Source organism: Gadus morhua, chromosome 14, assembly GCF_902167405.1.
Source record: "Gadus morhua chromosome 14, gadMor3.0, whole genome shotgun sequence".
Lineage (NCBI taxonomy): Eukaryota > Metazoa > Chordata > Actinopteri > Gadiformes > Gadidae > Gadus > Gadus morhua.
In genome coordinates, this window is record NC_044061.1 from 72058 (window position 1) to 89552 (window position 17495).

Genomic DNA, 17495 nt, shown 5'->3' on the forward strand with positions numbered 1-17495 from the left:
TTGTGGTTTGATTCTGAAAGCCATAACTTTCAGTCCATATCCATAGCCTATCCAATTAAAGTTGTAAATAATCCTTTTGGTTTATCCGTAATAAATGGGCTTGTCATCCCGACGTCATGTGTTTGGGAGCTGCACAAGGGAATTCTGTGGTTGTGTTTCGGCGTTTGACAATTTTGGGAACAAAAAAAAAAAACTTAGATTTTTAAACTTTTGTAGTCTTTGGGATAGAGTTAGCCAAGTTGATCAGTCTATTATTTTTCTGTGTTAAATCGTCAAATTAAGGGGTTTTCAATTTGTTCTTTTTTAAATGGTTCATTTTGACCCCTGTTAATTTAGATATAGCCCTTTTTATCGAAATATGTTCACCTTTATAGGAGAGGATGAGAGAGAAGAAGAACAGGCTACCAAACAGGATGAGAGAGAGGAAGAACAGGCTACCAAAGAGGATGAGAGAGAGGAAGAACAGGCTACCAGTGAGATAGAGGAAGAACAGGCTACCAAAGAGGATGAGAGAGAGGAAGAACAGGCTACCAGTGAGATAGAGGAAGAACAGGCTACCAGTGAGAGGGGGGGGGGGGGGGGAATTCCCAACGACACCTTCATCACTCAACCTGACAACATACACTGGACACCAAACACAACACAACGCATCCTCGCCCATTGGTGCACACAGTTGAATTTCCACTAGCACACCCAGGACACTCCCACTACATCACCATCCACCCCACCAAGACACGACACATCCATTCCCCCTAACCCCCAACCTCCAACGGCAGCCAGAATCAGACACATCCAGCACATACACACGGCCCCCTCCAAAATCCTCAATCTATCGAATTCCCTCATCCTCACAACAGCACAAACATCACTCCTAGAAAAAGGTCTCACTTTCATTCCACGCCCCACCACACTAGACCGGGAGGAAAGGATGTTCATAGAACCAAGTGCAAGTACCACAATCGCTAGGCTAATCAATTCCCTGTGTTACAGCCATGATAGCAGCTACTGCAGTTGCTACACAGTTAAGTACTATAATACAATACAATACAATAAAGTGTACAATGGTGGCCAGAAGGGGGAGGGTGGCTATGCAGAGTCGAGGTGGACTCTGAACAGGTGAGTCTTGAGTCTTTTTCGGAAGATAGTGAGCGACTCTGCGGTCCTGAGAGCGGCAGGGAGCTCGTTCCACCACTGAGGTCCCAAAACCGAGAAAAGTTGTGACTTTGCTGAACGGCCTTTGCTAGCTCTTAGCGATGGCGGTTCCAGATGTCCAGCTGAGGTAGTTGAGCGGAGGGATCGAGCTGGGGTGTGTGGTTTTAGCAATGCTTGGAGGAAGGCAGGCGCAGTTCCATCGACTGCCTTGTATGCCAGTACCATCGTCTTAAATTTGATGCAAGCTACTACAGGGAGCCAGTGGAGGTCCCGGAAGAGGGGGTTCACATGGGAGAACTTCGGTAGGTTGAACACGAGGCGCGCTGCCGCATTCTGGATGCGCTGCAAAGGTTTAATCGCAGAGGCAGGAAGTCCAGCCAGGAGTGAGTTGCAGTAGTCGAGGCGGGAGATGACCAGTGATTGGACTAGAAGCTGAGCTGCTTCCCTTGTGAGGGAGGGCCGGATTCTGCGGATGTTGTAAAGTGCAAATCTGCAGGATTGGCGACCGCAGTGATGTTTGCAGTGCAGGATAACTGATTGTCCAATACCACACCGAGGTTTCTGGCAGTTGGAGAGGGAGATACAGTGATGTTCTCGATGGTGACCAGAAAGGAGGAGCTCGGTTTTGTTGAGGTTAAGCCTCAGGTGATGGGCAGTTGTCCAGGTGCCAACGTCCGCCAGACATTCCGATATGCGTGTTGCAATCAGGGTTTTATCAGATGAGGGGAAAGAGAGAAATAGCTGAGTGTCGTCAGCATAGCAGTGATAGGAAAAGCCGTGTGATGCAATTACCGAGCCCAGAGAGCTGGTATAGAGGGAGAACAGAAGAGGCGTGCAAGGTTTGGACAAGGAGCCATTCCATGTCACTTGATAGGTGCGGTTTGTCAGGTAGGATGTGAACCAGGAAACAGCAGATTCAGCGATGCCAAGTTCGGCAAGAGTGACAAGAAGGATCTGGTGGTTCACCGTGTCAAATGCTGCGGACAGGTCGAGGAGAATGAGAACCGATGAGAGGGACGAGGCTCCGGCAGCACGGAGGGACTCCTTGTGCCTTCTTGAAACCTGACTGGTGAGGGTCAAGGAGGTTGTTAGATGAGAGATAGGAGGACAGTTGGTTAGCAACGGCACGTTCCAGTGTTTTAGACAGGAATGAAAGAAGAGATACCGGTCTGTAGTTCTGGATGTCGGTGGTATTAAGAGTTGTTTTTTTGAGGACAGGCTTTATTCTGGCAGTCTTGAAAGACGCTGGAACAATGCCTGAAGTGAGGGAGGAGTTGATAATTGAGGTGAGAAATGGCAGGATCTCACTTGAGAGAGGAGGGGATAATAATAATAATAATAATAAATGAAATTTATATAGCGTCAAGGGGGCAGGTGGTGGCATGGTTAGATATTATTATTATGTTGACCTCGTCAGAGGTGTGAGGGCTAAATTGGGTAAAGACAGAGGAGGGGATGGGAGGAGGGAGAATGGAGGCACGGATAAAAGAGGAGCTAATGTCCTTCACTTTCTGGATAAAGTAGGTAACAAAGTCATCAGCAGTGAGGCAGGAAGGAGGTGGGGGTGAGGGAGGGTTGAGGAGGGACGAGAACAGGGAAAACAGTTTCCTGGGGTTTGAGGCAGAGGAGTGTATTTTGTTCCGGTAGAAGGCAGATTTGGTTGTTGACACACAAGAGGTGAAATCTGAAAGAAGGAAAAGATAGTGAGATCGATCATTAGGACAGTCTGATCTCTTCCATTTCCTCTCAGCTGCTCGCAACTTTGTTCTACAAGTCCGCAGTGGATGGGACAGCCAAGGCGGGGGCGGTGAAGATCGCGCTGGTCTGGAGTGGAAGGGTCAGAGGGAATCCAAGGAGGAGGAGAGGGAGGATAACAGAGTGTCTGAAGATTCATCTGTCGATAGTTGAGAGAATCGTTCGATAGAAAGAAGTGAAGACAGAACAGTAGAGCATTAAATGATAAGCAAACCTACTAACGCCGTTGGTGAAACCAACGTTGAAACGCCTAACCTTAACCATCCGTAAACTAAAACCAATCTATTGGGAAGGGAAATCGAAGCCAGTATTTCCAAAACCAAAGCTCGATATAGGTGGGTTTACCATCAGCCGCCTGAAACCACGCTGTTCCCAAAGTCATGCACTAAACCAAAAACATTTACATGTGTTAGTAGGCCTTTATACCACAAAGGTCAAATAAAATAAAACGCGACATGCCCCGTTTCAAGACCATCATTTCTGCTGTCAGAGCTGACATGTCTGACTCCTGTTCCTCCTCCACTTTTCACCAACCGGCTCTTTCTATGATGGTAGCAGCTCGTCACCTCATGATCAAGTGAGCCAGTGCTCACAGTAGGGCTGTCAAAATTGCTCAAAAATGACATTTGAATGTTCGTTTGGAAAAAAATCACGAATTCGAACTATTCGAATATCGCGTTTTTGGATACATTTCGAACGAATATTCGAACTTCGAATATGTTTGCCGTCTCGTTGAGAGTGCTGGTGGGCCGCGGCTTCCTGCTGGGCATTTCCTTACTTTAAAACGAGGGACATCGCAAACAGACAGAGGCTCATTCATAAAGCAGTTAGGCGCTTGTACCGCGGGAGTGTTTTTTCACATTCAAATATTATGAGGGACATCGCGAACAAACAGAGGCTCACTCACAAAGCAGATAGGCGCTTGTGTAACCGAGCGTTGGCACTTAGATATTTATATGACAAGAATGACACAAGCGTGGAAGGGAAAATAGTCTTGTTTACTTAGTACATATCAGAAGTCACCCAGTCACAGCGTGAGAGCTGGAATACCTATATCCAAGTACGGAAACCCCGAGGGGATAAAATACATTCGCTCTTCACAATACTAGTCTGTTACACTTGTACCGCGGGAGTGTTTTTTTCACATTCGAATATTATGAGGGACATCGCGAACAGACAGAGGCTCATTCACAAAGCAGATAGAGGCGCTTGTACCGCGGGAGTGTTTTTTCACATTCGAATATTAATTTTCACGTTCGAATTCGCGTTGTTGGATACATTTCGAACGAATATTCGAACTTCGAATATTCGTTGACAGCCCTAGCTCACAGTGACCCTGCCAAGTATGTGCGTAATGAATACACCTCAGGGCGACTACAACAATAACAACAACTGAAAAATATTTAGTTGAGTTAAAAATATCATATTATCAATTGGTAACATTCTATATAAGTGTTGCAGCAGCAGAAGTGGCGTTTGAAAGGTAAAACCACTACTTCTGAATGTAAATTGAGAACCTAGCATGTAGGATGTGGAGGAAAACAAAAATCACAATATTAAAACTTGCATTTCCAATATTGGGCGACTCACTTCTGTCTGAACCGTTACTCAAAATCACAATCCCCTTCATAATTCTACCCGATTGTCCTACACTATCTATTTAAATTGGACAACCTAATTTAACCTTTTATTCTACATATTGCTTGCATTTAGTGTTTTCCACATTTTGATTCACTACGATGAACCCAACACGTCTCTCTATGTTGTCCTTATCTAGTTTATTCAACATTGAATCGATACATTAACTCCATTTTCTAATTAACTATTACTCTTTTGATGAGTGCAGCTGTGTACCCTAGCGCCATAACCCCTGGACTTCTGTGGACGAGCGGTGTGCAGACAACTTTTAATGCCAATTGCTCATGTCATGGAGTCTAGATAATTATTCCTAAATCCTGTGATCACCATGTAACTCGAATAGCTCCTACAGTCTCTCCTGATTTGTTATCTCTGGGCCGGTCTGCACCCGCCCTCTCTACGTTCCTTACATTCCTTTCCCTTCCTCAAACACTTTCTCCCTCTGATCCAACCCGTTGTCTCACCAGTGCTCTGTGTACCAAGATGTAATGATCTATAGGCCTACAACATGGCGCTTTCACGCGATGGAGAGTCTCCAAGAACCACAGAGTCACCGATTCCAGTGGTGGTTCTATGTTTTTTTCTAAAAACAGGGGCCATAGCATAGGTTACATTCAGGGACCAAGTACAGAGCACATCCAAGCACACAAATAGTCTATTCAGTACAATGCATATTCATTCTCTCTCTCTCTGTTGCCTCTCTGTCCAGCCCCCAGCAGTGGTTTTTCCTCTTACTCACGTTCCTTCTTTACCTCTCTTTACCTCTCTCTACCTCTACCTCTCTTTACCTCTCTTTACCTCTCTCTACCTCTCTTTACCTCTCTTTACCTCTCTCTACCTCTCTCTACCTCCCTTTACCTCTACCTCTCTTTACCTCTACCTCTCTTTACCTCTCTCTACCTCTCTTTACCTCTCTCTACCTCTCTTTACCTCTCTTTACCTTTACCTCTCTCTACCTCTCTTTACCTCTCTTTACCTCTCTACCTCTCTCTACCTCTCTTTACCTCTCTCTACCTCTCTTTACCTCTCTTTACCTTTACCTCTCTCTACCTCTCTTTACCTCTCTTTACCTCTCTACCTCTCCTTACCTCTCTTTACCTCTCTCTACCTCTCTCTACCTCCCTTTACCTCTACCTCTCTTTACCTCTACCTCTCTTTACCTCTCTCTACCTCTCTTTACCTCTCTCTACCTCTCTTTACCTCTCTTTACCTTTACCTCTCTCTACCTCTCTCTACCTCTCTTTACCTCTACCTCTCTTTACCTCTCTCTACCTCTCTTTACCTCTCTTTACCTCTCTTCACCTCTCTCTACCTCTCTTTACCTCTCTCTACCTCTCTTTACCTCTCTCTACCTCTCTTTACCTCTCTTTACCTTTACCTCTCTCTACCTCTCTTTACCTCTCTTTACCTCTCTACCTCTCTTTACCTCTCTTTACCTCTACCTCTCTCTACCTCTCTTTACCTCTCTTTACCTCTCTTCACCTCTCTCTACCTCTCTTTACCTCTCTTTACCTCTCTTTACCTCTCTCTACCTCTCTCTACCTCCCTTTACCTCTACCTCTCTTTACCTCTACCTCTCTTTACCTCTCTTCACCTCTCTCTACCTCTCTTTACCTCTCTCTACCTCTCTTTACCTCTCTTTACCTTTACCTCTCTCTACCTCTCTTTACCTCTCTTTACCTCTCTCTACCTCTCTTTACCTCTCTTTACCTCTACCTCTCTTTACCTCTCTTTACCTCTCTTTACCTCTACCTCTCTTTACCTCTCTCTACCTCTCTTTACCTCTCTTTACCTCTCTCTACCTCTCTTTACCTCTCTCTACCTCTCTTTACCTCTCTCTACCTCTCTCTACCTCCCTTTACCTCTACCTCTCTTTACCTCTACCTCTCTTTACCTCTCTTTACCTCTCTCTACCTCTCTCTACCTCTCTTTACCTCTCTTTACCTTTACCTCTCTCTACCTCTCTTTACCTCTCTCAACCTCTCTTTACCTCTCTTTACCTCTCTTAACCTCTACCTCTCTTTACCTCTCTCTACCTCTCTTTACCTCTCTCTACCTCTCTCTACCTCTCTTTACCTCTCTTTACCTCTCTTTACCTCTCTTTACCTCTCTTTACCTTTACCTCTCTCTACCTCTCTCTACCTCTCTTTACCTCTCTCTACCTCTCTCTACCTCTCTCTACCTCTCTTTACCTCTCTCAACCTCTCTTTACCTCTCTTTACCTCTCTTAACCTCTACCTCTCTTTACCTCTCTCTACCTCTCTTTACCTCTCTCTACCTCTCTCTACCTCTCTTTACCTCTCTCTACCTCTCTTTACCTCTCTCTACCTCTCTTTACCTCTCTTCACCTCTCTCTACCTCTCTCTACCTCTCTCTACCTCTCTTTACCTCTCTTTACCTCTCTTCACCTCTCTCTACCTCTCTTTACCTCTCTCTACCTCTCTTTACCTCTCTTTACCTCTCTCTACCTCTCTCTACCTCTCTTTACCTCTCTTTACCTCTACCTCTCTTTACCTCTCTTTACCTCTCTCTACCTCTCTTTACCTCTCTCTACCTCTCTTTACCTCTCTTTACCTCTCTCTACCTCTCTCTACCTCCCTTTACCTCTACCTCTCTTTACCTCTACCTCTTTTTACCTCTCTTTACCTCTCTCTACCTCTCTTTACCTCTCTCTACCTCTCTTTACCTCTCTTTACCTTTACCTCTCTCTACCTCTCTTTACCTCTCTTTACCTTTACCTCTCTCTACCTCTCTTTACCTTTACCTCTCTCTACCTCTCTTTACCTCTCTTTACCTCTCTCTACCTCTCTTTACCTCTCTTTACCTCTACCTCTCTTTACCTCTCTCTACCTCTCTTTACCTCTCTCTACCTCTCTTTACCTCTCTCTACCTCTCTTTACCTCTCTTTACCTCTCTTCACCTCTCTCTACCTCTCTTTACCTCTCTCTACCTCTCTCTACCTCTCTCTACCTCTCTTTACCTCTCTTTACCTCTCTCTACCTCTCTCTACCTCCCTTTACCTCTACCTCTCTTTACCTCTACCTCTCTTTACCTCTCTTTACCTCTCTCTACCTCTCTTTACCTCTCTCTACCTCTCTCTACCTCTCTTTACCTCTCTTTACCTTTACCTCTCTCTACCTCTCTTTACCTCTCTTTACCTCTCTCAACCTCTCTTTACCTCTCTTTACCTCTCTTTACCTCTACCTCTCTTTACCTCTATCTACCTCTCTTTACCTCTCTCTACCTCTCTCTACCTCTCTTTACCTCTCTTTACCTCTCTTTACCTCTCTTTACCTTTACCTATCTTTACCTCTCTTTACCTCTCTTGTGTTTAGGCCTTTAAACACACCGGCGCCGAGGCGGCGGGTCAAAAAGTCTGCCCCCATTATTCCGGATGTACGCCCACACTGGCGCCGACTGGCCATGCGGCAGAACGCCGCCCAACTGGCTTCACACCAATGTTCTGTTCCCCAGCGTCGCCGCCCCTGAAAAAGCGCTATTTAAAAGCTGGTTCGTACATCCCGGGTCCCGTAGGCACCTCCGTATCTACCCCTCACCACTGGATGTCCCCCTCTTTCGTTTGTGGGAAACAATTACGAGAATGGATGATGAGAGACTGGTCGTCGAGGTGGAGAAATATGCCGAATTGTATGACCAAAGTTCCCGTCATTACAAAGACAACTCCAAAAAAGACATTGCCTGGCGAGCCATAGCTCTGGAGATTGGCTCTTCAATGGTCGTCTAAGTACCCAAACCTTTAACCATAATGGGAAATAGACAAAATCAGGTCACATAATGGCTAATCACACCATGTAGGTAGAAACCAGATTACTTGTAATATGTATATTTTTATTTAAGGCAAGGCAACTTCATTTATATAGCACTTTTCATACATGAAGCACACTCAAAGTGCTTCACATAGAAACATTCTCATACAATAAAATAGATGAGTAAAAGAAAACACAGGCAAAGTTCAAAAATGCATTGTCATGTATTAACTGTCTCTCTGGTATCAGATCATGTATTAACTGTCTCTCTGGATTTAAGGAAAAATAACATTAAGTGTCTCGAGCACTCAAATAAAATAGACTGGCTACTGAGTCCAGCACAGCAATAACATCACTGTATTTATCCTGAGGGATCAAAAAAAGTATTTATATATATGTATGCAAAAGAGTATTTATACCAGAGAGGGATAATAACTAAATTATAGGTCATCATGACTACTACGCTACACCATACGGTTCTGCCATTGCACACTTCCTAGTGGCGAATTGAAATATTGGCGGTGCCTCTCAGGATCTGCACGGAGCTCCTGGATCAGATTGTGGTATACCCCCTGTTCTTGTCTCCGTTCATTGATGGGGTGCACCCAAACCCTTCGTCTTCTCCTTGCCCGTCTACGGCGCAGCAGATGGAGGGCAGCCACCCTCTGTCTGGCTGCCAACAATTCTTTGTTCTGTTGAAATAAAAAACCCTCAATAATATGTAAAAGAGCTTGTGTTCAATTAAAATGGATAACTACTGGCTGCATACATGTAAATGTGTCTATGTTAAGGCTATATAGATGGATAGATAGATAGCTACTTTATTGGTCCCAATAGGGACCAATAAAGCCATCCAGTAGCTCAATACAATAAATGCACACAATAACAATTGGCCTTAAAAGGTGACTGCACTATATACTAAAAAGGCTTAATAGAAGGTCCTGCACTTATGGAGATTGTTGATGCAGTAGATGAATAATTGCACAAAATATAATAAATAAGAAATGACAGTAAATAAAACGATAAAGTGCCCTACAAACTAAGTTGGTAGATCTGCTGCTTGAAAACATACTTTCACTGCGCAGATTATACATTTTTCAAATTATTCAGCCAAAAAAGATGGAAAATAAATAAACCTGGCTACAATAGGCTACTCAGCCATGGGGTTTCGTCTCTTTCTTGCGGTTGGTCGGCAGGTGACTTCCTGATTTTATACTGCAGCGTGACGTCGCACAGCATCCTGTTGGTGCTAGGGGCAGCTTTTGAGGCGCGTGAAATGCACGCCGCTATGGCAAGCCATCCCCGCCAGAAAACGGCATCATTTAGACGCGTATCACCTTCATTACGCCGTAAAAAACGCCGTAAAATGTAGAAAAACTGCGTATTTTACGCCGTCATGCGCAAAAAAGCGCCGCTTTTTACCCCGCAATTAAGCCTTTCAAGAGCGTGCGTAAAAAGCGCAGTATTGCACATCAAACCGCACGTAAAATACGGCGCTTTTGTGCACATCACAACGCCGTAAAATACGGCGTTTCTCTAGTACGCTAATAATCTCCGCCCTTCTTTTCTCTCAGCCAATGCATTTGAAGCGTTTGCGCCCAATCGCTGAACAAGACAAGCAGACCAAATCAGTTCAGCACAGATCTCCTCTCATTTGGCGTTAGTTGTAGCGTCATATAGATATATATATTAGTAAATGCAGTTTCAACGTTGTGATAACCGTGGTCCAATCGGTAGAGACGCTAGGCAAGAGGTTGTCGGATCGAATCCATTTATTGTCAGATTTGTGCTTTTGTCAGATGGTCACGCTTTTATGATCGCAATGCTTTTTATTCCGCAAGCCAGACCTCCTGTGTTATAAGTTCCAAATTCAGTGCCTTTCTAGTCAGCCAGCCAGATCATCTAGGTGTCTTGTTACACGCTTTATAAGTTATTTCTATTTAAATCATTACAGCCATGGAGCCTTTATTTTCGCAGAGTTATCGTAACATCCTCTCTTGTTCAATCGATATAAATACACAGTGGAAGGGAGTGAGAGGGAGCCATAGAGAGAGACACTGATGAACTGGGGAGCCATGCTCTAACAACGTTCAGAGGCTTGTAACAGTCTACTGAGTCTGACACAGTGCTTAAATGGGCTCTGTAGGAGGGGGAGACGCAGGAATGTTGTTGGATTCAACTATTTGTGCATGGAAGCAAAAAAATATCTCCCCATCAAGGCCAACAGCAGAGTAGCCTACGAAAAGAATAGACTGATATGAATGCTTCAAATATTAAAACCCGATTGATTAGGCCTAGACCGACATATGCTATATCAGTCCTAATCCTGAACGCACCGTGCGTACATTTTTCACGGCATTTTCCCCCAGACAGACAGACAGACACTTTATTTACCCCAAACTAACTTTCATAATCCAGCAGGTTGCAAAATATAAATTACTCTTACACAAATACAGATAGCCTATACAGTAGGCTAATACAGCGCCCACCTCAGCAAAAGGTAAAATGTAAAAAGAAGATATAAGCTACATTTAAAATACAGGTGCTCTAGCCTACATAAAAATACAGATGCCACATGAAATATGAAAATAGGATACGATGCAAAACTAGGATATAACTAGGCTATAATGAGAATACTTGGTTACAGCTGTGCAATGACTATCCTCCTAAATTAAATTAGTTCGATGGAAAGATTTTTGTCTATCGAATGATCCTGTCACTTTACTGTCACCACACATTGTGTGTCAGTAAAGTGATGAGGTAGGAGAATCTGTGTATGGTTCGTTCTTTGAATATTCCGATTTATAACAAAATCCGAAAAAACAATTAACAGGATTGCTTTTTCGTTTTTCTGATTTGGTTTTGAAACTGAAAAAGGGCAAAAGGAATAAACAAATAACGGCATTTGATTATGTGTTTGTTTGTTTTGTGTGTTGGTGTTTAAAACCAGTGGGTGCTGGTCTCCGCCAGGGCTGCGCCTTGTCACCAATCCTGTTTGTGATATACATGGACAGGATATCGAGGCGTAGTCGTGGTGGGGAGGGGTTGCAGTTCGGTGGTCTGAGGATCTCGTCACTGCTTTTTGCAGATGATGTGGTCCTCATTGGATCATCGGCCTGTGACCTTCAGCACTCACTGGATCGGCTGGCGGCCGAGTGTGAAGCGGCTGGGATGAGGATCAGCACCGCTAAATCTGAGGCCATGACTCTTAGCAGGAAACCGGTGGATTGCTTACTCCGGGTAGGAAATGAGTCCTTAGCCCAGGTGAAGGAGTTCAAGTACCTCGGGGTCTTGTTCGCGAGTGAGGGCACTATGGAGCGTGAGATTGGCCGGAGAATCGGAGCAGCGGGGGCGGTATTGCGTTCGCTTTACCGCACCGTTGTAACGAAAAGAGAGCTGAGCCGCAAGGCAAAGCTCTCGATCTACCGGTCGATCTTCGTTCCTATCCTCACCTATGGTCATGAGGGCTGGGTGATGACCGAAAGGACGAGATCGCGGGTACAAGCGGCCGAGATGAGTTTTCTCAGAAGGGTGGCTGGCGTCTCCCTTAGGGATAGGGTGAGAAGCTCAGCCATCCGTGAGGAACTCGGATTAGAGCCGCTGCTCCTTTACTTAGAAAGGAGTCAGCTGAGGTGGTTCGGGCATCTGGTAAGGATGCCCACTGGGCGCCTTCCTTGGGAGGTGTTTCAGGCACGTCCAGTGGGGAGGAGACCTCGGGGAAGACCCAGGACTAGGTGGAGAGATTATATCTCAACACTGGCCTGGGAACGCCTCGGGATCCCCCCGTCAGAGCTGGTCAATGTGGCCCGGGAAAGGGAAGTCTGGGGCCCCTTGCTTGAGCTGCTCCCCCCGCGACCCGACCCCGGATAAGCGGATGACGATGAGGATGAGGATGAGGTTTTTAAAACCCGAAACAGAAAAACAAATAGGGCCTACAAAAATAGATAGGGCCTACATTTATAGTTATAGGCTACACCAGAAGGCAGAACACAGCGAAGAAAAAAGAGCCAACCACCTAAACCAGCAATAGACTGTCTAATTATATTTAGCCTTAGTTATGGCCGCACTTTAACCTTATGGTGATTTTATTCGTGAAATATTTGACACTGGAAAGACACGACGCGATCAGTACCGCTCTAAAGCAATCTGGTGCCCCGAAGTACTCCGTTATGAAGGTGAGGAGGTTCTGTGTGGAGCACAACCTTCGAAGAAGAAATCTAGTTTCCGATTTAGTTTCAGATCGTCCACTCACAGACTAAGTTGCCGGCTCCCATGGGAAACAATAAAGCTGGCCATTGTAGAATGCGAGGGACTCGATGGAACGTTTGAAACGTCTTTATAGAGGGTTTTCACCGACGTCACGTCTTGGGCAGTAACCCGGATGCGCGGCCATGTTGGAGGCACTCGATGTAAACACTGCACTGTAATGCATGTAAACTCTGCGCTGGATAAACGAAAACGCTGCGATGGATAAAGGTCATAAACCCAAGAAAAGCTCGTCAAAAGGCGTTATAGATGCAAAGGCATACAGGGAAGGACTTGGACCGGGCGAAAAAGCACGATATTTGAGGAAGTTAGATTTGATTGGTGGTGCAGATCCCTACGAGTTGGCTCCCTCGTCTTGGATCAATGACGACCCGGAGAGTCTTCCGTCTGTTTGTTATCCTGACATCGTCAACTACCTGGTTTTCTCGCCAAGCCCATACACAGCGGAAGACCTTAAAGCGTACAAAAGTTTGGAGGCCTATAACCAGATGGTGTGTGGATGGGTGAGGGAGATTCAATACCAAGTCATCGACGACAGATGTGTTGCGAAGGCCAAAGTAAGTAATGCAATAATGTCTTTAATCAACCTAACCCTCAATTAAATCACCAGTCAATTCACTTTGAGTCTCTGTGCTGCACAAATTGCTGCTGAAATAACCACTTGTAGTAGGGTCATCAGTCTCAGAATCATCAGTCTCTGCAGCAACTCCAGCACCAGCAGCAGCATCAGCAGCAGCTTCTCTCAGTCTCTGCTGGGTTCTATTCCCACGACGGCTGTAGCGTGATGATGTCCCAGCTTTTTCAGGAGACCTTTGCTGACCTGTCATTCCGACAGATGGCACCCAATCTGGGTCATCCTTTTGATAAAGGTCAGACCTTTTACCTGGAATACAATGAGAAATACAGCACATTGTAGCTCTACATTTTAAGAACTGTGTTGCTACTGTAGCAGGCTATTAAATATGATCCTAATCAGATATTAAGTCAATAATGCAACATAAAAACATGTCACTTACCTGACAAGAAATGGGCCGAACAAATTCGGACGTTGTCCAGATTTTTGCCACGTAGATCCTGGTTCAGCTTCGCTAACCACAAGCGCCTCCTTTCCTCTAACAACTTTTGGCATTGTTCTCCTTGATTAGTTATAACTTTTGGCAGTCTGTAATACTCTGTCCATACAAATGTTTTTCGCGGTCTGACCGATTGGTACAGCCAAAAACACGGCAATAATTTACCATTTTCCACGAAGATATTCGGGATCTACTGCGGCGTGCGCTTTATTTACCTTGGCGTGCGGTTTATTTACCTTGCCGAGTACCTCCAACATGGCGACTGCCGGATTGATGACGCGCTGATGACGCGCCGTGAAAACCCTCTATATGTATTGTTATTATTTATTTTTAAACAACCTCTCGCCTACAGAGCAAGCGTCTCTATCAATTGGGCCACGGCCACGGTGACCACACTGTTGGAACTGGATTTACTAATATATATCTATATGACGCTACAACTAACAACAAATGAGAGGAGAACTCTTCAAAGCAGATCTGTGTTAAACTGATTTGGTCTGCTTGTCTTGTTCAGCGATTGGGCGCAAACACTTCAAATGCATTGGCTGAGAGAAAAGAAGGGCAGAGATTATTAAGAGCGCACTTTTTACGCGCACTCTTGAAAGGCTTAATTGTGGCATAAAAAGCTGTGGTTTTTTTTGCGCATGACGGCGTAAAATACGGCGTTCTTCTACATTTTATGGCGTTTTTTACGGCGTAATGAAGGTGATACGCGTCTAAATGATGCTGTTTTCTGGCGGGGATGGCTTGCCGTACGCCGCTGCGCGTCGTCTGGCCATCGGGCGTACCGCCCGGTGGGCTGGCAGGCCTTTTTGGGCCGACGAGGTTTACTTGAGGTTTGCCTTTTTTTTTTTTTTTAATGGACCCGGCCCAGCCCAGCCATATCACACATCCGAGGGCCGAGCTCCGTTCGAACACCGAGCTCCTAACAACACACACCTCACTCAAAATGTATATTTTGCACTTCCTATTTTATTTGAATTTTTAAAAAATCCCATTCATTTTCTATAGAAAACGGCTTTTTGCTCAATAGCTTCCGAGTTATGGGACCCAGAGGCCCCAGACCAATGCAGACCAACACAGTCTCACTCCGAGAACGTCAAATACCGACTGTTGGCCAAGGCACTTTAGCGTCGGTGGCTGACGGGAAAGGTACCCTACTGCGTCGTCTGCAGACGGAAAGGGGGTGTTCCAGCAGCCCATTCACTCCTGTATTAACCCGACGACCTCTCTAATAGACGCTGTGAGCATCTTTCCTATTGGATAGTTTTTAGGATATTTTTCTGTGAAAATGGCGGACATACTTTTTATTCTGGGTGGATAATATGATATTTCAGTATAGTTACGCCATTAAAAGTGCTTATGTAAATATTTTAGTGAGCGTTCCACAGCATTGAGAAGAGCTGTGTAATAAATATATAAATATATTTATGTATTTATTTATTATATACGGAGACCACCAGACTTCCTCGAAGCAACGAGAATGGTCTATTCAAGATGGGAGTTAAGGGATATAGTGCCATACGGTCCATCGCCATACGTCAATATGAATTTAATTCATAGAATTTCCGAATCGATGGTCAATGGTCGGACACAGATCTTGTTATAACGATAATTGAATAAAAGCTATGGTCTACTTATAATATTATAACAAAATAATGGTATATTTATATAATATCTATTTTAATATTTAATCAATTAAATACAATAACGGCTGTAAACATGTGACATGCCTACGTTTTTTGTCCTTTTCTTTTCAATGGGCCTGCGTCCATGTCACGTGACTCTCATGGTTGCTATGGTGGTTGTCAGCCCCCTGTGCCCCTTACATGGCTCCAAACCACGTGGGCGGCAACGGAGCTGCCGTCAATTGTGTTGTTTTTGTCATAAACTAGGGTCCGCTGGTTAGGAAGTAGACAGATATTCCAAGGTTTCCTTCGAAAGGCACCTTGGAATATGTTTCTATTCTCCGCAGTTTAGACGTAATTAATAAGTTACTTTTTTAATGAACTTTTTTTAATCGCTGTCTGGTGGCTTGTTACGTCACTCTGAGACACGCATGGACAGATTTTATAGTAACACACAGCCTATAACCTATTCTTGAAATCAAAACATTGATTTAAAGAGGCAGGGTTATTTGAAACAATTAATTGAATATGTGTGAGAGGCCATTCCTCCTCTTGAGTGTGCTTCCTATTTATGTCTAGTGTACACCCATACTGTCCACAAGCACCCCCCCTCCTCCCCATATGGATATGGAGAATTGTTGCCACGTCCCAGTGGTGGTGGTTTCATATATATGAAAGAGGGCTATAGACCTGGGGTCTCTTTCATATCAAAGGGGGTCTCAAAGGACACACATACGATTATCAACTTCAGGGCTCCAGCCCTACAGGAAAGGTTTACACAGCATCATCAAATGCGCCATTGAAACGCATTGGCAACAAGCCGTTGCTAGAAATGTATCTAAACAAACTTGTCCATTAGACCTTCAACCAGGGTGCTTCTTAGGGTTACTCTGTGAAAATTGTGGCTCTCTGGGAAAAAGCTGGCCCTAAAAAATAAATAAAAAAAGTAAGAACAACCTGAACAATCCTCTCCTGGAACCGTCACCTTATCGTGGTGGAGAGGTTTGCGTGTCCCTGTGAACCTGAGGGCTGTGTTGTCTGGAGCCTTGTGCTCCTGGTAGGGTCTCTCATGGCAGAGTGGTCTCAGGTGAGGGGCCAGACTAAGAATGGTTCAAAAATCCTCAATGAATAACGGAAGAAGAGGAGATGTGACCCGGCCCGGAGGAAGCCCGGGGCCCCCGTCTGGAGCCAGGCCCAGACGGAGGGCTCGATGGCGAGCGCCTGGTGGCCGGGTTTGCCACGGAGCCCGGTCGGGAACAGCCCGAACAAACTACGTGGCACCCCCCCTCTCTTCATCCCATGGGCCCACCACCTGTGGGAAGACCCGTTGGGGTCGGGTGCGCAGCCACATGGGTGGCAGCGAAGGTCAGGGGTCTCGACGGACCAGACCCGGTCGGCAGAAGCTGGCTCTGGGGACGTGGAACGTCACCTCGCTGTGGGGAAAGGAACCGGAGCTTGTGAGGGAGGTGGAGCGCTATCAGTTAGATCTGGTGGGGCTTACCTCCACGCACAGTCTCAGCTCTGGTACCGTACTCCTGGATAAGGGTTGGACTCTATTCTTCTCGGGAGTTGCCGAGGGCGTGAGGCGCCGGGCGGGTGTGGGGATACTCATAAATCACCGGCTGTGCGCCGCGGTGTTGGAGTTTACCCCGGTAGACGAGAGGGTCGCCTCCCTGCGCCTAAGGGTTGTAGGTGGGAAAACTCTGACTGTTGTTTGTGCGTATGCACCAAACAGCAGCTCAGAGTACTCGGCCTTCTTGGAGACCCTAAATTGAGTCCTGTATGGGGCTCCAGTAGGGGACTCCGTAGTTCTGCTGGGTGACTTCAACGCCCACGTAGGCAACGATGGAGACACCTGGAGAGGCGTGGTGGGGAGGAACGGCCTCCCTGATATAAACCCGAGCGGTTGTTTGTTATTGGAATTCTGTGCTAGTCATGGATTATCCATAACAAACACCATGTTCGAACATAAGGGTGCTCATAAGTGTACCTGGTACCAGAGTACCCTAGGCCGAAGATCGATGATAGATTTCGTGATCGTGTCATCTGATCTGAGGCTGCATGTTTTGGACACTCGGGTTAAGAGAGGGGCGGAACTGTCAACCGACCACCATCTGGTTGTGAGTTGGATCAGGGAATGGGGTAAATTTCCGGATAGACCTGGTAAGCCCAAACGAGCAGTGCGGGTGAACTGGGAACGTCTGGAGGTGGCCCCC